This window comes from Propithecus coquereli, unplaced genomic scaffold, assembly GCF_000956105.1.
Source record: "Propithecus coquereli isolate 6110/MARCELLA unplaced genomic scaffold, Pcoq_1.0 Scaffold131, whole genome shotgun sequence".
Taxonomy (NCBI): domain Eukaryota; kingdom Metazoa; phylum Chordata; class Mammalia; order Primates; family Indriidae; genus Propithecus; species Propithecus coquereli.
The window spans coordinates 310,619-327,102 of NW_012137303.1; the positions used below are offsets into that span (position 1 = coordinate 310,619).

The window sequence follows — 16,484 nt, forward strand, 5'->3', positions numbered from 1 at the left end:
GAAATAAAAATTTTAATAAACCTGTAACTAGTAAAGATATTGAAGCAGTAACCAATAACATCCCAACAAAAAAAAGTCCAGGACCAGATGCCTTTACTGTGAATTCTACCAAACACTTAAAGAATAATTAACACCAATATTTCTCACACTCTTTCACAAAATCAAAGAGGAGGAAACACTTCCTGACTAATTATATAAGGCCAGCATTACCCTGATACCAACGCCAGACAGAGACATTACAAGAAAAACTACAGAACAATATTGCTTGTGAATATTGATGCAAAATTTCTCAACAAGATACTAGCAAATTGAGTTTAGCAAAATATTAAAAGAATTATACACCTTGATCAAGTAGGATTTATTTTTGCAATGTGAGGATGATTCAGCATACTAAAATCAATGTAATAAGTACATTAATTGAATGAAGGGAAAAAACTCACGATCATCTCAACTGATACAGGAAAAGTATTTGACAAAATTCACCACTTTTCATAATAAAAACACTCAATAAACTAGGCATAGAAGGAAACGTCCTTAAACCTTTATGAAAAACATACAACTAATATCATACTTAATAGTGAAAGGCTAAGTTTTCCCCCTAAGATCAGGAAAAAAAAATGTGTATATCTACTTTTATCACACTATTCGGCATAGTATTGGCAGTTCTTTTCTACCCAGAGCAAGTAGACAAGTAAAATAAATATAAGGCATCCAAATTGGAAGGGAAGAAGTAAAATTAACTCTGTTTGCCAATGACATGATTTTTATATATAGAAAACCCTGAAGATTCCACATACAAAAAATATCTGTTACAGCTAATAAAGGAATTCAGCAAAATTAAAGGATACAAAATGAACATGCAAAACTCCATTTTTTTTCTATACGCTAATAATGACAAGCCAAAAAGAAAATTAAGAAAACATTTCCATTTACAATAGTATTAACAAGAATAAAATTCTTAGGCATAATCTTAACAAGGAGGAAGATTTGTATACTGAAAACTATAAAATATTGCTGAAAGAAATTAAAGATACCAATAAATGGAAAGACATTGGTGTTCATGGATTAGAAAATTTAATATGACAAATACACTCAAATATCTACAGATTCAATACAATCCCCATTATAATCCCAACAATGATTTTTCCAGGAATAGAAAAGTCCATCCAAAAATTCACATGGAAACTCAAGAGACACCAAATAACCAAAACAATCTTGAAAAGAACAAAGTTAGAGGCTTCACATTTTCAGATCTTAAAACTTACTATAAAGCTACAGTAATCAAACCATTATGGTACTGATATAAGAATAGACATATAGACCAATGGAATAGAGGAGAAAGCCCAGAAGTAAACGAACCCTTGTTTTAAAAGGATGCCAGGACCATTTAATGGGGAAAGAAAATGGTCTTTTCCACAAATGATGCTGGGAAAACTGGATATCCTCATGCAAAAGAATGAACTCGGACACTTTCCTTATACCACATACAAAAATTAACTCAAAATGGATCAAAGACCTAAACATAAGTGCTAAAACCATAAAACTCTTAGAAGAAAACATGGGGGAAATCTTCATAATGTTGGATTTAGCAATGATTTCTTGGACATGATACCAAAAGCATAGGCAACAAAAGAAAAATGCATAAATTTGACTTCATTAAACTAAAAACTTTTGTGTATTGATGGACACTATCAAGAGAGACAATTCAATCCACAGTATGGGAGAAAATATTTATAAAGCACATATCTGATAAATGATTAATATCCAGAATATATAAAGAACTCCTACAGCTCAAAAGCAATAACAACAATCCAATCCAAAATGGTCAAAGGACTCGAAAAGACATTTCTCCAAAGAAGATATACAAATTGCCAATAAGCACACGAGAATATATTCAACATCACTAACCATTAGGAAAATGCAAATCAAAACCACAATGAAATACAATTTCAGATCCATTAGAATGGCTATTAGCAAAAGAGGGGAAGGGGAAAGGGAAAGGGAGGGGGAGGAGAGAGGGAGGGGAGGGAAGGGAAGAGAAAGGAAGGGAAGGGAAGGAGGCAGAGAAAGAAGGGAAGGAAAGGAAGGAAAGCAGGCATGCAAAAGAAGAATTGTCAGGGAAGATGTGGAAAATTAACATCCTTGTGCATTGCTGGTAGGAATGTAAAATGGTGCAGCTGCTGTGGAAAACAGTTTGGCAGGTTCTCAGAAAGTTAAACATAGGATGGCCTTATGATTTAGCAATCTCACTTTTAGGTACATACCCAAAAGAACTGATAGCAAGAATTAAATAAACACTTGTATGCCAATTTCACAGCAGCATTATTCACAATAGTCAAAAGGTAGAATTAACCCAAATGTCCATCAGCAGATAAACAAAATGTGGTATATACATACAATGGAATATTATTCAGTATTGAAATGAAGTGAAATTCTGATATATGCTACAACCAGGATAAACTTTGAGAACATTATGCTATGTTAAAAAAGTCAAATATAAAAGTACAAATATTGTATGATTTCACTTATATGAAGTACATAGAATAGTCAAAATCATGAAAACAGAAAATAGAATAGTGGTTACCAGGGGCTGGAGAGTTGCAGAGCTTGTGGGCTGGGGAGTTATTATTTAATGGGTATAGAGCTTTAGTTTGGGATGACTAAAAATTTCCAACGAATGTTAGTAGTGATGGTTGCACAACAGTGTGAATGTGCTTAACACTACTGAATTATACACTTAATGGCTAAAGTGGTAAATTTTATGTTATATCTATTTTACCATAATTAAAAAAAAAGGAAAGAAAGAAAAGCAACAAACACACTCTTTTAAACCAGGCCTAATTTACAAGAGGTGAAGGTTTTTTCCCATAGAAATTAGGACAACTAAGATGAACATATGAAACTTGAAGTCTGCCTTAAAGTGAACATGCTAGATGCCAAGTGGAAAAGGGCATTGCAGACTAAGGAGAAATCATGTGCACAGGGAGGTAAGAAGACAGAGAGGACCTATTGGGACAACTGTCAAGAAGTCAGGCATAGCTGGGAGTAAGGCTAGAGGGACTGCCATGCACAAGCTTATAAACCAGTGGTACAATATGGATAGTGTCCTAAATATAGTGGGAACATGGAAAGATTTTAAGCAGAAAAGAGACAAGTTCATACCGGGTATTAGATTTCTCTGGCTGTCACATGAGGGAGGGACCCACTGGGGCTTGGAAACATGCGGGACACTCTGCTGAGATACCAGCAAACATCAATGATGTGAATTCGAACCTGGGTGGTCAATAGTGGGCATGGGAAGGCAGTAGGGAAAAGAGAGATTAAGAAGCATAATTTGGTGAGAGATTGCACAGGGTGGACAGAGGGGATTATCATGTGAAACTTTCTGAGTTGTATCTATGAAAAACTAAGTCTTAAAACATTGAGAAATATAGGACAAAATGTGAATTGTATATGTGTGCTGTTGTTAATCATCTCTTCCTAATTTTAGGGAAAGACAAAAATCATTTTTTTCTTTCCAGGAGGAATTGTATTTGCATTGTCAAGATCCAACAAGCAAAATACACAAATCCTAGCTGAATCCTCTGGATATAAGGGGAAAATAGGAATACATATAACAGCAGTTTTTCACCAAGAATACCTTGAGTCTATCCATGTTCAAATTGAATCATAATAGGAGATAGAACTCATTTTTCTGTTATTGACAGAAGAAAAAAAAAGTTATGAAAAATGCTTTAAAATGTCTTAAGTAGTCAGTGCACTTGAATAGCCCCAGATTAAATACTTCTTTATGTTTATTTTGCTTAAAAAGAACAAATTCAATTTATAATAAACAGGGGTTTAAAATGCTACCTAGTATGATGATCAAGAATGTGAGTTCTGGAGACAAACACACCTGATGCTGTCTGTTCCTAGCTAGTATAATCTCAGCACATTGTTATCACTAAGCCTTAACTTCCTCAAATGTAAACCCAAAATGACAAGAATAGACCTTGACTAAAGAGGTTTGAAAAAGCTGAAAGTAATATAACACTAAAGATAAATGCAGCAACCACTTCTGTATGTCAGTCACTGAGACATTTCAGAGAGTTTTTTGCAATTGAGTTTGCAACAATCCTATGAGGCAGACGCCTTATTCGTCTCCATTTTACAGAGACAGAGTCATGGAGAAGCCAAATAGCTTGCCTGAAACCATACACACGAGAAAGTGGAAGAGGCGAGAATTGTATGCAGATACTTTGGCCCCAATGTTCTGTGGGAGATCTGCCTTGCCAGTCCATAAGGACTGGGAAGATGCCCCTTCTCTGTGCCCCTATGAAAACTCCCTGCAATGTGTATGTCTGCTGCTCCACTTTTTGATTTTGACATAATTTACTGCTCATGTGCCTCTTTCCTCTCCTTGAGGGCAAAGATTGTATAGTCTTTCCTTCATTCCTCTGGTATCCCCATGCCAACATAGGGTCGCATAGGGTCTAGCACATGGTATGTTGCTCAATAATTTATTTTAATGAATATGGAATAAATATATCTACGATAAAACTTTTTTTAAAAATTAGAGACAGGGTCTATCTATGTTGCCTCAGCTGGAATGCAGTGGCTATTCACAGCTGCAATCATCGTACACTGCAACCTTGAACTCTCAGGTTCAAATGATTCTCTCGCCTCAGCCTCCGGAGTAGCCAGGATTACAGGCATTTACAGGATCATTATTGCTGCTAATCTGGTCTTAACTTGGTAACTGGGAAATACAGTCTTTCTTTCGACTGTTACCCATAACATTCCAACAGTCTACGATCCAGCTGCTGCCAGCTCACAATTATTTTAAGGCAAGAAGCCTCTCTCTGTCCTCAGCACACATGCAAGAAAGAACATTGAAGTAGAGGAAAAACTTAAGTGCAGACTTTCTCTGGACTGGTCTGGGAGCCTAACCACCATCTCTACGCTAAGCACAAAGAGTGTGTGGTGTTTATCTGCAAATTGAAGTCATAAAGAAGAATCTGGAAGAATTGCTAGTTTGCTTCTAGCCGTGCAGGGAAACCATATAGAGGGAAGACAGTGACAAGGGAGAGAAGAACAAAGGAAAAAATAAACTGGAGTTTTCATCCTCCTCTTCTAAACCAAATAGCACAGAACTGTCACATTCCAGGGATGGAATTATGTGACACAAAGTCCAGTCTTGTAACCCTGTGACAGTCCCTCAATGTATCTCATCCTGAAATCAGCTTGACATTACTGGGTCACATCCGGTACCTGCTCTGCAACAAGTGCAAATGGTCGCCAGAGCTCAGTCCTGCAGTTCTTGGTTCCTGAAGTACCATTTTCTGGCACCAGAAAGGTAAAGATCAGAGCAAGTCGTGTGCACAAGATGAGGACACTATAGTGGAGTTTTTGGTTTTTTATTTTTAAAAAATCAAATTCTTTTTTTTCTTTTTTTTGAGACAAAGTCTTGCTCAGTCACCCGGGCTAGAGTGCAGTGGCGCCATCATAGCTCACGGCAACCTTGAACTCCTGGGTTCGAGCAATCCTGCTGCCTCAGCTTCCAGAATAGCTGGGACTACAGGCGTGCGCCACTACACCCGGCTAATTTTTTCTATTTTTAATAGAGATGGAGTCTAGCTCTTGCTTGGTTCTCCAACTCCGGAGCTCAAGAGATCCTCTCACCTCGGCCTCCCAGGGTGTTAATATTATAGGCTTGAGTCACCGCACCAGCCTGAAAACCTCCTCTTCTTACTTCTCTATCTAATTCAGGTTTTCTTGCCTGACATTAAAAAAAAAAAAAAAAAAAATGGGCTCACGGGAAAATACTGATAGCTATGAATAACGGAGTTGGACTGTTGATTTTAGTACACCAAAAGTGAAAGGGCAAGAAACATACTACTACTGTGATAATTTCCTGGAAAGAAGGACAGCTTTGAGGTTATAGACCCCGGGGTATCTAAAAAAAAGTCGATTTCTATTCTGTAGAAGGGACATCAGATCAAAGACAAGTTTCACTGGTGTTGTGGTTATAACATTTGCCCAATACAGGAAAGATCCTTGGTTTGAAACCCCGCAGGCATTTTTTTTTAAATTAGAACTATACATTTTTGTCTTCTCTGCTGTCCTGGACTAGAAATCAGGTTACCTGGACCCTGGAGACACTGAGACCCACATGCTTTCCCTTCCAAGTGCAGTTTCTTCCCCTTCTGCTTGGTTTGCCAGATTCCGAGGGGACCCCAGCTGCAGTCAACAGGAAGAAGTGTCTCCCGCAGAAGCGTCTGCAAGTCTCTGAGGAGAATCTGGTTCTCTCATCGGAATGCAGACTGTGGGACTGAAAGGTTTTTTGCAAAAAGGTCCACAAAGATTTATAGAAGGAAAAGAGCTCCGCTTCTATAACAGAGCACCGAGGACTACCCCGGAGTCAGTTTAAGTCATTAGCTAGCCACTTTCGGAGAAATGTTCTGTTATTATATTGTCCTTCTTAATCGTGAGAAAACAGAGGCGGTTGGTGGAGGGAAAGTGGAGGAAGTTGGTCTGCTTACTATAAGGCCTCAGACCTCAGCAGAGATCGTCCGGCAGAGTTGGTTAATCTGGCCACCCGATGTACCACCTTTCTCTTAATCCTCTGCCGGCCCACACTCCCTAGACCTCCAAGGACTGGGTGCCAAGCTGGACTTGATCTGTGTTCTCTTCTGCTCGGGAAGTTGTCAAAGGGGCAATGTTTTGCAGAACCACGACAGGACCCACCTCTCTAGGCTCAGGGACCCTGAACTCCCGGAGCTCTCTAGCTAGGCATCTGGCCACCACAGGCTTCCAAGTTTCACCGGCGCAGCGCACTGAAAACTCCACAGAGTGGAACACTAACAGACTGGAGAACGGTCAGGGGTGCATGTGTGAGTGCGTGCGTGCGTGCACATGCGTGTGTGTGTGTGTGTGTGGTTGTGTATTTTATATCAGTCACCCTTTTGGATCTTTTCAAGGAACCGAACAAGTCGCTGTCCCTATTGAACATTTTTCCCAGAAACAGTATCCAGCTCAGCTCAAGCCAAGGCTGTCTCAATTAGGACGACCGGGTCCGACTGTTCCTGAAATGAGCATGACGTACTAAGGGGAGAAAGTATGAAGCCACACCGGCTGCTGTGCCCCTGGTGTGGGAGTCTGTGACAACCTCACGGGCCTCTAAGCATCCCAGTAAGGCCTGTTTTGGACCGTCTGAGCTGAGGGTAGCGTCTGTACATTGGGCTCCAAGGCTTTTTGCAATAAAATCAACCGCTAAAGAATTAACACTGCTTAATTATCTTCACTTTGCCCAGGCCTGAGCCATTAGCCCTTTTACTCTTCAAAATCTTGCTCTTTAAACTACTTATTCATTTTTTTTTTAAAGTACCCCTGGCACATTTTTAATTTGACATCTAATATTTTATAATTAAATTATTTAGATCAGATGCCATTTTCCTCATATTATAATTATTGGCATTTAATATAAAACTCCTGCATCATTTTAAAATATATCCAACAGGTTATAAAAGAACAAATTCATACAAACATCCTATATAGAAAAATATACATGAGATTAAGTTCTTTTATACCTTGAAGTGTTGTTGATTTTTCCTTCTTAAATTTGAGTTTCATACAGATTTATCTTCTAATGTAATATTTTTATGCTTAGTTTTTTAAAAATTATTTTTACCCTATTATTCTGTTAATAAACATAAATATGCATATTACTATTAACTTATTTATGTTCTGGGGAGCATAATCAAATTTTTATAAGAATCCCTCTGGATTATCGTTGAAATTATTAGTTCTTCACAACTAAACATTAAAACAAATATAAATTCGAAAACTAATCAGTATTTTTATTTTTTTTCTTTTTCTTACTGTCATTATGCAATGGCAGTAATCAGTATTTTTAAATGTATAAAACAATGAGAAGAATAAGTAACATAAATATGTTTAAAAATTAGTTCTTAGATGCATAGATGTCTGAATCTTAACACGAATTGTTTCAACATCAATACTATGCCCATTTTTATTTTTATAATTAACTACTGGAAAATATATTCTGTTATACCAAAAAAAGTACAAGATAATTGTTTATCAAATGTCCCTCGACTTAAATTAGGTCATCGAGTTTTTATATTATAAATAGCAAGTGTGAAAGAGAGAAATTCACTGTAATCTGAAAAGTTATCTGGAAAAAAAAAAAAAAAACCTCACCTGGAGAATCCAGTAGTAATCTATTAAACAGAAAAGGAAATGCACTAAGTCACTAAGTTTCCGTAGTGTAGTGGTTATCACATTCGCCTAACACGCGAAAGGTCCCCGGTTCGAAACCGGGCGGAAACAATCTAATTTTCTTCCTTTCCTCTCCCCTCTCAACTTTTAATTTTGATTTTGAGAGTTCCTGTTTGAACCAAATAGAATCTTTGTAATGTCAAACACACGGCACAGAGTCTTTGTTTTCTCAAGCACGTGAACCTTCATGCTCCCTCCGTCACCAGGCTTCCTCCATCGTCCAGCGACACGCCTAATTAACTCCGTTTCACCCAACCTTCTGCGCCTGCAAACCGCCGCCCGGCTCCCTCGGGTTCTGATCTCTCTCAGAGTCCATGGGCTCAGAGGTCCCGGGGCAGGGTGGCCTGGGGAGTCATACAGAAAAGGTATCTGAGGCCCAAGACCCCGCTTGCACCATGCAGGTGAGACTAGCTATCTTGGAATCCTGAGAGCAGGACTTGCGGGTTTTTCGCAAAGGGAGTTTTCTCGGAGATTTCTTTAAAAGAACGGGGCTCTGTTTTGAGCCGAACGGGCAAATGTACAGTCTATCCTCTGCTCTTTTCTGCTGAAGCGCAGAGAGGAAACTCAACTTTTGAAAGTCCTCTTAAACTTACACCAGGGATTCTACACTTGAACAAGGATACAGAAGTGTGTTTAAATTTGGACCAACCAAAAAAAATACAGCACTGTCTCTTCCTTCCCTTATGTGAAAATGAACGTTTGTCCTGAGGGGATACTTGGTTTTGTGCTCTATCTCAGCCCTGGGGGTAGTAGCTGCTCCTAGTCCTATATTCTTTAGAGTTCTCTTTACTTCTTACTAGCCAATCTTTCCTTACTCCAATCCTATGATGTAGTTAATAAATCCCTATATCAAACTTCCCCTGCTCAAATTACTGTGTGGTCCCCCTCTAGAAGGGACACAGATTGATACACCTGCCTTAAGCGGCTTCCTTTTAATTGTTTTCTGCTGTTTCTAAGTGTAACCACCATCCTGACTTTTAAGAACAAAGAATAGTTTTGCCTCTCACTTAAATTTACACACAGAGAATCACACAGTATGTGTACTTTGTGGCTGGCCTCTTAATTTCAGTATTTGGACATTTTCAAGTGTTGGTTTATTACAAATTGTGCTATTTAGAACATTCTCTTTAGGCAAATACATGAATACACTTCTGTAGGGAATATAAATATATAAAATATATTCTGTAGGGAATATAAATAGGGAAATAAATATAAATATAATAGGCTCTTTTCAAACTGATGTCTTATACTTCTTAGTGCCTCAAACTAGATCCTGTTCAGACATGTTATAACAAGAGCTTATTTTATTGCAAAGAAATTTTGAAATCCATGCATAGTTTTTTATCATACACATTTTCCATGAACTTTTTGAAGTCCCTTCATATGAAAGTTCTTTTTGTTCCACATCCTAGCAAATGCTTAGTATTTTCTGTCTTTTTCATTTTAGTCATTCTAGTGATTTACCATTGTGGTTTCAATTTGCATTTCTTTAATGACTAATAAAGTTGAGATTATTTTCAAATTTTTACTCTATTCGAATGTTTTATTTTATGCGTTGTCAGTTCAGGTCTTTTTTTATTGTTTTATTAGGCCATCTTTTTTTCCTAATGATTTGTAGGAGTTCTTTATATATTTTGAATGAAACTCCCTTGTCATATATTTGAATTGTATAATAATTCCCTTATTTACAAGCTCTGCGGCTTGGGCAAGTTAACCAACCTACCTGAGCCTTAAGGCCTCCTCTTGAAGAATACATACTTAATAGTACCATAGTGAGGGTCACCCATTCTTTCCACTAATATTTATCTAGTAGAGCCTATTATAAACTAGGCTCTGTTATAGACAGTGGCAATTGACTAGTAAACGAGAATAGACATTGTACCTGTCCTAATAGAAATTATTATATTCCACTGCGGGAGAAAAACGTTGATCAAATTGCCATATAAACTAATATAAAAATTGCTAGGACGAAAGACACATTTTGCTATGAGTAATGCTGGTGCCACACATTTACGGCTTTTAGGAAAGTCTTTAGAGAAGTATTTATTGACCTGGAGTCTAAAGAATAGACTGGGGAAAGAAGAGTTTCCCAAGAATTGGAAATGGCATGTGCAAAGGCCCTGGGGATACAAGATAACCCTGTAAATAAAATGACTTAATACATCATAGCCAAGCCTGAGCAATAAAGATTAAGTAGTTTTATATCTAGAATGAGTCATTTACATCAGATTCTCAATAAATACTGCCTTTTCTACATTCAATCTTTCAAAATAAGTAGAATCTGATAACTGGTCTGATTTAATCTAAGGAACAGCATATTAAATTTAATACCGAATGTTTGAGAGAATTCAAAAAATCAGAAGAATCATGTAAATCCTATTGGTCCACTAGGGGCAAAAACTACAATCCCACTGAGATTTCAAGTCTCTGTCCCCCTGTGTTTTTGTATTTTATTTGTTTTAACTAAAGTTATAGACATTAACTGAAGTGAACACTAGAGGTCATGATAATTAAAAGTAGAATAATTTTCCTGAATGACCTCTCTAGGGAAGTAGTAGCAGCCACATACTAGCCTTATCCTAAAAATAGAAGAAAACTAAATGGATCTAAGAGACCTATTCAGAGCATTCCACACAATAGCAGCAGAGTATACATTCTTCTCAGGTATACACAGAGCATTTTCTAGGATAAATCATACTAGGTCACAAATGCATGTCTTAATAAAAGAAAGAAGATCAAAATCATGCCAAGTATCTATTCTGATTACATTGGAATAAAACCAGAAATAAATAGCAGAAGAAAAACTGGAAACAGCACAAATACATGAAAATTAAACAACACATTTTTTTTATTTCAGCATATTATGGGGGTACAAATGTTTAGGTTATGTATATTGCCCTTGCCCCCCCACCCGCACTCCTCAGAGCTTCAAGCATGTCCATCCCCTAGACAGTGCGCATCGCATTCATTATGTATGTATATACCCATCCCCTCCTCCCCCTCCCATCTGCCCAACACCCAATAAATGATATTCCTATGTGTACACTTAGGCGTTGATCAGTGAAACCAATTTGATGGTGAGTACATGAACAACACATTTTTGAACAACCAATGGGTCAAAGAAGAAATAAAAAAGAGAAATCAGAAAATATCTTGAGATAAATGAAAACAAAAATACAACATACCGAAACTTATGGATGCAGCAAAAGCAGTACTAAGAGTAAAGTTTATAATGATATTATCTACACTAAAGAAGAAGATCTCAAATAATCAATCTAATTTTATACTGCAAAGAACTAGAAAAGGAAGAAACTAAGCCGAAAGTTAGCAGAAGAAGGAAATAATAAGATTAAAGCAGAAATAAACTAAATAGAAAATCTAAAAAAAAAATAGAGAAACATCAACAAAACCAAGGTTGAGTTTTTTGAAAGGATAAGCAAAATTGACATTTAGCTAGACTAACTAATTACCATTATATGATCCAGCAATCCCACTGCTGGGTTTTATTTAAAAGAATTAAAATCAGGATCTCAAAGACATATTAACACTCCTAAATTCATTGTAACCAATGAATTCACAATAGTCAAGAAGTGGAAACAATCTAAATGTCCATTAGATAAATGGATAGAGAAAATGTGGTATATACATAGAATGGGATATTATGTAGACTTTAAAAAATGAGGAAATTAGACAATATGGACCAACAATGGATGAACATTGAGGACATTATGCTAAGTGAAATAAGCCACTCAAAATTACAAACACTGCTTAATTCCACTTGAGATATCTAAAATGATCAAATTCATAAAAATCAGAGTAGAATGGTGGTTGCCAGGGGCTTGGGAGAAAGGGATATGGGGAGTTGCTAACCAACGAACATCAAGTTTTAGTTATGCAAGATGAATAAGCTATAAAGAGCTATTGTACAGCATTGTCCCTATAATTAACAATCCTATAGTTGACTTTTGAATAATATGGGTTTGAACTGCACGGGTCCGCTTATATGCTGATTTTTTTTCAACCAAAATGCACAGATTGAAAATACAGTATTCGCAGAATGCAAAATCATTGTAGAAGCGAGTTCGGCAGGGCTGGATGAGGAGGGACCTGACTGCGCGTGGTTCTTAATAAACGCGGAGGCGTCCTAGAACCAATACCTCAAATACAGGGAGGGATGACTGTATATTGTACACTTAAAACTTGTTAAGAGGATTTCTGGCTGGCTCATAACTCCCATAGCCCTTGATTGAGTCTTTTGTTAAAATGTTGGGTGTTTTAGGCCTCAAGAAACAAAATCTCTCTGGCCTTCTGTCTTCCTTTCACTTGTCCCAAGGCAAGACTCTAATCTTCCTCCCCCTCCTTTCTGATTTGGGTCATAAGACCCTCGTTCTAGAGAGGATTCCGATCTATACCCTGCAGGCTAATTACATTTTGACATAGTTATCCATAAAAACCCAAGAAGACTGAGTGCAGGGAGCCTCCAGAAATTCCTAGAGGGTGGCCCCCAGGGAGAGCATAGAAACTCCGCGTCCCTTCCCCCATACCTCAGCCTCTGCATCTCTTCGACTGTATCCTTTGTCATATCCTTTGTAATAAATAGGTAAGCTGTTTCCCCGAGTTCTGTGAGCCACTCCAGCAAATTAATTTAACTCAAAGAAGAGGTCGTGGAAACCCCAACTTAAAGCCGGTTGGTCAGAAGCTCCAGAGGCCCGGACTTTAGACTAGTGGGGGCGGGGGCAGTTTTGGAAACTGAGCCCTTACCCTGTGAGATCTGATGCGCTCTCCAGGTATTAAACAGACACCCAGATGGTGCGTGGGGAAAAACCTCACATTTGGTCAGAGAAGTCTTCTGTCTTGATGATTGTTGTGGTGTAAGAACAGAGGAAATCCCGGTTTGGTAGTTTTTCCCAAAGCAGAAGGTAAATCTCATGTCAGTTCTCACCACAAATAAAATTTTTTAAAAAGTCAAAAGAAAAATTCACTTACTTTTACTCTATTTAGCAAAACATGTAATAGAACCCACATCATCAAATAATTAAAACTTGAAATCTTTTCTTTCTCTCTTTTTAAAATTGTAATAAATCTTGCCACTAGCCCAGCAAATCTAGGGCCCCACAAATCTAGTGTGTACAGGCCACCATCACAACTCCAACAAAGTTTGGGCTCCCTTTTCTATCTCTAAACTGTCTCGAATTTCTGAGCCCCACCTCAGGTTGACCTGAATTCAGAGTACTGGGCAACTTCCCATTGAATACACTGAAGAAGAGTCTCTGATGAGCCTCGGACACCTTCTGGCAATGACTGAGCACTCACCCAACTTGGAGGACACTATGGCTGGAGCTACGCATCCGACTGCTGTACTGCATCCAGCGTCCCAGAAAGACTCAGGCCGTCATTGACCCTGAGTAAAAAAGTCTGGAGCAGAAGACGTGTAGATCTAGCCCAACTATGAACTAAGTTTTTAGAGGTCTTTCTGGGGGATGGAGGTTGGAGGGATGGAGGGAACTGAAAGAGAAAGGGGAGGTCAGGAGAATCAGGTTAAGCTATTGCCAGTGAAGGGCAGATAGTTCTAAAGAATCTGAAGGCAGAAACATTGTCTTTTTATCTCCTTCATCTGCAACCCTCCCCAAAGCACACTCCCCTCCTCTCCCAGACAAACACAACCTTCACAGAAGAGTATTGAAAAAATTTCCAGAAACAAAATAAAGTTGCCAAAGACAGTTGAAGTCTTTTGTCCTCAACTGTCCTGCTTTTAGTTAAAGCAAATAAGGTATCACAAGGTATACTTACGTGCTTATTGGCCATTGACATAGTCTATTTTGGAAGTGCCTGTTCATGTCTTTTGTTCATATTCCTTAAAATGAAAGCTAAATAATTGAGTTACTGAGGGGAAACAAAAAGAATATTTCTGTGAACTTGGAGAAACAATGATTTCTCACAGAGACACAAAAATAACATAGAAGTTAAATGAATTAGACTTCATGAAAATTAAGAATTTTATCACAAGACACCATTAAGATGTTTACCAGACACAGATAGGAAGGAGATATTCGCAACACAATATTCTGCAAAGAACGCCTAATTAAATTATATGTAAAAGTCAATAATAAAAAGACAATCTAATAAAATGCACGCTGCTATGATTCAAAAAGGAGCTATGTTCCGTTTTATAAACCATGACAGCCTCTTTCTTGATTGCAAAGGGAGGCCAGGCGCACCCAGCAGGTGGGACTCGTGCTGCAGGTGGCACCTCAGACCAGACCACTAACCAGGGCCAGAAGCCACACAAGTATAGAGACCGACATTAGGGAGGGGGCCCTAAAGAGAGACCCCATAGCCACACTCTGCCTGGGACAAGTTTCAGCATTGCAGCCTGCCCTCGAATGGGGTTGAATTCAATGAAATGAGAAATTACCCAACCTGAAGTAGAGAGAAGGGAAGAAAATACTTCCTCCTAGTTTCAGAGGGAGGACTGTTCGCGTGTGAAGTAATCATGAGAACCATTACCCTACGGAAACGCCGTGCGCGCTCGAGTTCTCTAAAAATTGAAACCGACGTTTCTTGAATGTCTCATGTTTGGTATTGTGAAATTTGTTTTTTTCCATTAGAGTATTTTCACATTTGTGTCATTTTTTTTCTTTCCATTTATCAAAACCCAAAATATCAAAACTCGCCACCACTCAAGACCCAGGAAGGCTTTCTCCAGCGACACAAATTCTCACAAATGCCAGGAAACCTCAGGCAGAACATGGAGGAATTTGATTTCAATTTCAAGACTGTTCTAGACACTGCCCTATGCCTATGTCTCTGTCCTTACAGCATGCTCATTCACCTTTTTTTTTAAGTATGATTTCCATTTTATTTTTTTCCAAAGGATAGTTTTTCTTCAATCCTCAAGGCCTCAACTCCTTATATGGGCTTTGGTGGAGGTTGTGGGGAAGCACCCGTAGGTCTAAATCGGTGTGGGAGTGTTCTGTCCTTGCGGGCTTCTCCCAGAACGATTGCTGACTATCTCGCTGTGAACCGCACAACTCACGCAGTAATGCAGCTTCACATACAGCTTGGGAAGCACATAGGCATCGAAGATACTCACTTCAGAAATGTCCCTGATGGCTGCGGCCTCCACTATGTTCCAAATAACGAACTTTGTTATAGCTTTGTCTTTACGCACGCCATCGGGTGCAGTTCGTGCAGCTAATAGGCTGCACATGGCCGCAGCCCGTTTTGGCACATCCCTTGTTCCTTCTTTTTTTTTTTGTCATCTTGGAAGCAAGGATGCAAAATCTCATTCATCTCTTGATTACAAAGAATGACTTTTTAGAAACCAGGATCCCAAGGGAGGGGGCCCTAAAGACCTCCAGCACTTTGGGACGGGGAAATGCTAGGCAAGGAGAGACTATGAGTGAGGTGGGGCGAGGAAGCCGCCTGTGACTGGTTATCTTCCGAGCCTGGTAGAGGGCAGGGGACAGGGTGTGCCCAACTGTCTTCCAAGAGGTAATATTATGATCACTTGACTCAGCTTCTTCTGATTCTCACACAATTCCCTGCTATTTCCACAGGCCCCCAGGCAGTCAGCTATTGTCTTACCCATCTGTTTTTTTCTGTGTCTCTATGATTTTAACTTTGATATTATGCTATAGATCCTCACATGCTTTTTGTTTCTTAGATTTTACTTCACATTGAAAAGTCTACTTATTTTGGAACATACGCATCTGTTTCATTAGTTGTGACTGTTGTGTAGCATGAAGTTGGTAACTACTGCAGTACTTATTCATTCTGGTGATTGACATGCAGGTTGCCTTAACTCTCTGTTACTTCAAATTGCTACAACTACTAGTCCCAGTGAAGCCAATATGATGATAAGCTAACATTTCATTAAGGGACATTTTTAGAAGTGAGATTACTGGATACTTGACAAATAGACTGTACAGAAATACTCACTTAACATTTGTACAGCAAAATCTTAGAGCTAGAATTTTAAAAGTAAAATCTTATATTTATTCCATGGGAAAATTCATATGTGTAATATTTTTTTCATGACAAGTCAGAACAGAGGAAGGACATCTAACTCACACTGAGTTGAGAAAACCTCCCAGGGGAAGGTGACCCTAGAGATACGTCTAATACAATGAGTAAACTGTGGTGAAGAAGAAGGGAAGGTATTTTGAGTGAAGGGAAAATTTAAGTTTAATAAGTTCTTTGCTATT

General features: G+C 38.4%; 1 non-coding gene and 1 pseudogene across 1 annotated transcript; one reads left to right on the forward strand and one right to left on the reverse strand.

Moving 5' to 3' along the window:
* The first annotated feature begins 8,255 nt into the window (after positions 1–8,255).
* On the forward strand, positions 8,256–8,328 carry TRNAV-AAC. The gene has a single exon. It is a non-coding gene; the product is annotated as a tRNA-Val (tRNA).
* A 6,858-nt stretch (positions 8,329–15,186) lies between these two features.
* Positions 15,187–15,539, reverse strand: LOC105805695 (annotated as a pseudogene).
* Between the last annotated feature and the right edge of the window lie 945 nt (positions 15,540–16,484).